This window comes from Marmota monax, unplaced genomic scaffold (assembly GCF_021218885.2).
Source record: "Marmota monax isolate L192 unplaced genomic scaffold, Marmota_monax_Labrador192_F-V1.1 WCK01_AAM20220418_F8-fsc00045, whole genome shotgun sequence".
Classification (NCBI taxonomy): domain Eukaryota; kingdom Metazoa; phylum Chordata; class Mammalia; order Rodentia; family Sciuridae; genus Marmota; species Marmota monax.
In genome coordinates, this window is record NW_026692132.1 from 585,067 (window position 1) to 591,492 (window position 6,426).

General features: G+C 43.4%; 1 long non-coding RNA gene across 1 annotated transcript; it reads right to left on the reverse strand.

Moving 5' to 3' along the window:
* Positions 1–645: 645 nt before the first annotated feature.
* Positions 646–5,657, reverse strand: LOC131425021 (uncharacterized). Its single transcript, XR_009228803.1, has 3 exons — positions 5,480–5,657; positions 1,567–1,725; positions 646–1,243 (listed from the first exon to the last, which is right to left on the reverse strand). It is a non-coding gene; the product is annotated as an uncharacterized LOC131425021 (long non-coding RNA).
* Positions 5,658–6,426: the final 769 nt, after the last annotated feature.

Below are 6,426 nucleotides of genomic sequence, written 5' to 3' on the forward strand. Positions count from 1 at the left end.
GAAACAACATCAAAGACTCTGTGAACAGCCAGATCACCATATGTCATCTTGCTGTCACAAGACTGGTGTCACCCCCACATACCTTTCAATGCCCACCCTCACAAAATTTCCTTTAAAAGAGGAGCCCAAGACCTGAAAGGGTTGCTTCTTAATAAAGATAGCCCATATTTTGCTTTCTAATAAAGTTTTTTCTCTTTGCTAACATCTGATGTCTCCTTAAATTCTTTTCTATGACATGTCAAGTGCCTGGAAGTTCCAAATAGATGTCTCCTTTGTCTCTAGAGAGACCTCCTCAAGACCCTTCATGGTGACATTACCAACACCAGTCTTTCAAATATTGATACTTGACTCACAGTGGCCCGTCTGGGATTAAAAGGAGTGAAAAGAGTAGGTGAATCTGGTAACAAGGTCAGATTAAGTTTGGATTGAGAGAAAGACCAGATGCAAACCCTCTCCAGTAAACCAAATAGGATTTCTTTATTTACAGACTAGGAAAGAAGCCAGCCATGCCAAGTTGTTAGCAGAGACACTAACAACATTCCCTGGGCCGGGGGCCTGTTGTCGTGGATGAAGACCTCTGAGTGAATTCCGTATCAGATTTTATGGAAGTCTGTCTTTCTTGAGCAAGGATATATGTAGAATCCTCTTTAAGAAAAATAACATTATCAATTCACAATGAGGTGCAAAGTAAATATTTATGTAAAATGAAAAAACAAATCAGAGCAAATTACACATTTTTTTAAAAAAGCTGGAAATTTCAGCAAATATTCATTTTTCCAAGTCCTTCAAAGGGACTTGAGCAAATGAGGGGTCATGGAATTTGGATTCCCATAACTCTGCTGCTGCTTACACAAGTAAACACATATCCACACCTAGACACAAGGCTAGAGCATGCAGTATATGAACTGCACAGCATTCTTGCCAGGGACCCCTTACCTGGGGACATCAAGTGCCTGGTCATCTTGTTGGCCATGGTGGTGCACAATATATTAAGGCATAATCAACCCCTCATCCAGAATTTCAGCACATCCAGGTTGTGCACATTCCTGAACTCTGTGCATAGAACTGGAACAAGATTTGTTCCCAGGAGGCTCTAAGTCAGGCTATCAAGACGAAGTATGGGAGCTTTCCTATCCAGGCATTCCAGGCAGGAGGAATCACTTGTGCAGACTCCTGGAGGGAAGAGGTGTCCAGGCCTTCTGGAAGAACTGCTAGTAGTTCAATGAAGCCGGGGTTTATGCCCCTGTGAAGATGTAGGAAAAGGGAAGACACAGAGAAGAAGGGGAAGGGTTAGTGAAGGATTTCATGTAGATGCTGAAGAATTTTAATTTTATCCTAGGGGTAATGGGAAGGAAGCTAGATGTATAAAAGGCATATTCAGATTATGTTTTGGTAAGATCACTCTGATAGCAATGCAGAAGGTCAAGGTGGCTTAGTAAGGCAGGGAGAACATTCAGGAGGTTACTGCAGTAAGCCAAGTGTATTAGTCAGTGTTCTCCAGAGAAACAGAATCAATAAACATGTGTGTGTTTAGAGAGAGAGAAAGATTATAGGGAATTGGCTCACATAATTACAGAGGCTGAGATGTTCCAAGATCTACAGTGAGATCCGATGTAGGGAGATCCGATGGTGTAGATCCAGTCTAAGTCTGAAGGCCTGAGACGCAGGAGAACTGTTGGTATAAGTTTCAGTCTGAAGTCTGGCAGTCTTGAGATCAGGGTATAACTGAGGTTTCAGTTCAAGTTCAATAGGCAAAAAAAAAAAAAAAACACAAAAAAAAACAGTTTGTCCCAACTCGTAGCACGCAGCCAGGAGGAATTCCCTCTATTGTGAGGAAGGGTCAGGCTTTGTTCTAGTCAGACCTTCACTGGTTGCATGAAGCCCACTCGTTCTATGGAGGGTCATCCACTCAGTCTACAGATTCAAATGCTAACCTCACCCCAAACACCCTCAAAGACACACACAGAATAATGTTGGGCTAAATATCTGGGCCCCTCATGGCCCAGTCAAGTGGAATAACAAATAAACCATCATGCAAAGGTGGTAAAGATAGTAACTTGAATGACAATAGTGGCCACAGCCAAACAATAACTATAGATTAGAAAATTATTTAAAAGTTAAACAGGAGTTGGCAATCAATTAATTTTGAAAGATGAGGAAATAAAGTATATGGTAACCCCTGCATTTGGCTTTGGAGTTCACTAAGTGATTGATGGTTACTTTACTGTGATCACATCATCTAATTGTCCCTTAGCCTCACCAGTTCATGGGAATAGATGCTATGGCATTAATAGTGAAATACTGACTTCACTGTCTCAGAGTCCCAACATTCAGATCCTTGCAAAGTGCTCCCCCCAAACCCCTGGTGTCATAGAGTCTTCACCTAGATTCATGAATCAGAGTTGTCATTGACTGATATCCCTTTGCAGAAAAGCAACACTGTTCAGCTGGAGATCTGCTATACCTGCCTTCTCATAGGCCTCAGCAGCCAAGAGGCACCTGGCCCAGGTGTGCAGAAGCTGCAGGCAGTTAGATATGCCAAGTGGCCACCTGCCAGCAGATCAGCAGAGGAACAGTCCCTCTCCTCTGGCTATAAGGCTGTCAGCTACCATATAGCATATTCTCCCAGATTTCGTATAAAGAGATTCATACAATATGTGACCTTTTATATCTGGCATCTTTCTGTCACTGAGTATAATATTCAAGAGTTCACCCCTGTTGAGCATGCATACATTCCTTTTTATGACTGAATAATATTCCATTTTATGAATCTTCCACATTTTACTTAGCCACGTGTCAGATGATGAAAATCTGGGTTGCTTCCACTTCGGGGCCATTAATAATAATTCTGCTATGAACATTTGTCTACAAGGTTTTTTTTCCTGGATATTTGTTTCCATTTTTCTTGAGTATATTTCTATAGAGAATTGCTAGATCATTTGAGAAATTCCCACACTAATTTCCAAAGTGGCTGCACAATTTTTACATCCCCAACAGTAATCTATGAGGTTTCCAATTTCTTCACATCCTCGCTATCACTAGCTATGGTCTGTCTTTTATTTTAGCCAGCCTGGAGGCTATGAAGTGGTATCTTGTTGTCATGTTTTGTGTGTGTGCATTTTGGGTGTTTTGAGACAGGATCTTGCCAGCTATGTTGCCCAGGCTGGTCTCGAACTCCTGGCTCAAGGGATCCTCTGGCCTACAGTAGAGTAGCTAGGACTATAGGGACACCAAGCCCAGTTACTCATTATTTTTTTTTGATTTGCATTTCCCTGAAGACTGTTGATATTGATTGCTTCATGTGTGTGTTGGTCATTTATATAAGACTATAGGACAGATTCATGGAGTAATGAGTATTTAGGCCAGACTAAGTTACAGAAAGGATTGAAAGTGAGAAGGGGGAAAAGCAAAACTTAAAGATATTTTGAGAAGTTTTCGCTTGGAGCAGTTTCAAGGGAGGTTCCTGTTTGGGGTGCTTTTTTTTTTCTTTTTATGTATGGGGATTGAACCCAGGGGTGCTTAACCACTGAGCCACATCCCCAGCCTGTTTTTATATTATATTTAGAGACAGGGTCTCACTGCATTGATCAGGGCCTCACTAAGTTGCTGAGGCTGGATTTTTGAACTCACTATCCTCCTGCCTCAGCCTCCTGAGCTGCTGTGATTACAGGTGTGTGTCACTGCACCTGGCTGTTTTTGGTGCTTTTTATGTAACAGAGGACACTATCAGCCTTGTGACTAAGACACTAGAATCTGTTTTTATGAGAATGATCCAGTGCTCAGGGTGGCATGATGATACAAATGGAAGGGCAGGTCTGGAGCCTGGAGATGGGTTTTCTTTTTGAAGGACCGACGCCCTTTCTCCTCTGGTCCACTTGTGGATCTGGTGGTGGAAAGAGGAAAGGGGTATTTTCCAATGGATCCTGTTTTCTCAATGAATTGAAAGATGAGCTCATTAACCAAGAAGCAGAGCGGATCAAGTGGGGTGTGTTTGAAAAAGGAAAAAGAAGAAAAATAATAAAATAATTACTTGGAGAATGTTATGGTTTGGATGTGAGGTGTCCCCAAAAGCTCGTGTGTAAGACAATGCCAGAAGGTTCAGAGGAGAAATGGTTGGGTCCTAAGAGTCTTAACCCAATCGGTGAATTAAACCCCTGATAGGGATTAACTGAGTGGTAACTGGAGTGGTGGGGTGGGGCTGGAGGAGGTGGGAATTGGGGATGGGGCTTCGGGGTATCTATTAGTATTCAGCAAGTGCAGTGTCTCTCTGCTTCCTGAGCCTCATGTGAACTGCTTCCCTCTGCCACACTCTTCTGCCATGATGTTCAGCCTCACCTTGAGCCATGAGGAATGGAGCCAGCCTCCTATGGATTAAGACCTCTGACAACTGTGAGCCCTCAAATAAACTTTTCCTCCTCTACAGTTGTTCTGGTCAGGTCTTTAAGTCACAGCAGCAAAAAAAGCTGACTAAAACAGTAAGAAATCAAACTTCAAAGAGAACTGTAGGTTTGCCAGGGGATGCTGAATGTGCTTCGTGGTTCGCGGCTGTGAATTTGTAGTGAACCCGGTCCGTTCCACTCGATTTCCTCAAAGACATTCACCTACTCAGAGGTGGGAGCAGAGAATGAGGATAACTAGACTCAGCTGGGGTGTGGCTTTACCAGGTGAGTATGTTACCAATTTTTGACCCCAAAAGCTGGCTCCTTTTCTCTCTCAGAATTGTGGAACTGAAATAGGAACTTGGGGATATATAGAAAAAAAAAAGAGTCTTAGAAGAGACACTGGAATGCAGGAAAAACCTATAAACAACTGAAATGCAAAACAAGCACCTGCATCCAGGAGCCCAGCTCCTTGCCCCCAGGAAATAGTAAGTGCTAGAAAAAAAAAACTGTTGTGAAATTGTATAACCCCGCCCTGACTCAACCTCCAGTTCAGCCCCTAGCTATTAACCCTCTGTAAATATTAAAATCCCAGAGCAAGGCATGGCTTCTCACTCGACAAAGCCCACATTCTCCCCCGAATGTGACTCCTTGTTTTCTTAAATAAAGTTATGCCTCAATATCTAATGTGCGCCAAAATTCGTTTCCATCTGGAAAAGGACCCAGTTATCATACTGGATTGAAGTCCCCCTCTCTGAGACCTCCTAGAACCCTCTTCCGTGGCAGAACCAACAGCAAGTTGGAGCACTGACTGAGCAATGGAGACTTTCTTGGCAAATCAACTTCTCTCCTTTGGGAGTTAGGAGGTTATAGATGTAGGATAAAAGAAACAAGGGCTAAGGAGAGGCAGGCGAACAAAAGAGAGATGCGCATGTCTTATTATAATGAAGTTAGAGGTTAGGAACCTCTGGAAGTCCACGCATCGGGCCATTCCTTATCAGTCATTGCCAAACTTCTGGTCACATTTCCCAGACCTCTAAATCCTTTCGTCTCTCCTCTGGAATTTCTGCACTACAACCAGCCAATTCTGGAACACGTACCCTCATTTCTGTCTTCTAAAGGTCCAGTTTCCGACAGTTCTGGATGGGGTCCTCTGAGAGTCACTTCTGGCAGGTGTCTTAGATTCAACCAGTATTAGCCAGCCCATCTGAAGAGGAACTTCAGGACTCCTGTCCTCCAGGACAAGCAAGCTTAGGGTGTGGTAGAAATTCAGCGAGGCCACCCAGGCAGAACAGGATCACAGGTCCAACAGAAAAGGAGCTGGATGGGGAGGGGGGAGTAATAACCCCAAGGACCAAGGCCATGGCTCTCAGCCAGCAGCATAACCTAGAAACTTGTTGGACATGTCATTTGGCAGCCCCTCCTAAAACAAAGATGTGGGTTTGATGGGATTTACTATAAAGAACTTTGGTAACATTTTAACATAACATTTATCATGTTCTGGTTTGGATATGAGGTGTCCTCCAAAGCTCCTGTGTTAATACAGGAATGTTCAGTGGTGAAATGATTAGATCATGAGATTTGTAACCTAATCAGTGGATTAATCCATTTGCTGGATTAAGATTTGGGATTACTGAGCGGTAACTGTAGGCAAGTGGAGCGTGGCTGGAGAAGGTGGGTCCCCGAGTGCTATCTTCTCTGTCCTGCTTCCCGGCTGTAATGAGCTGAGCAGTTTTTCTCTTAGACACCCTTCCACCACAATGTTCTACTCCATGTTAAGCCAAGCTGATGAAATTGGCTGACAATGTACTGAGATCACTGAAATCATGAGCCAAAATAAACTTTTCCTCTAAGTTGTTCTTGTCAGGTATTTAGGTCAAGGCTATGAAAAGCTATCACAGAGCTCTAGAGGAAAGTGGGTAAGAGTTGCCTCTAGGGTCCTAAACCCTCTCCACTGAGCACTGATAACAGCGCCTCCTATAGCTGGGAACTGGCATGACGTCACTTCTCCCACATTCCACTGAGGGGAGTCACAAACCCCAGATCC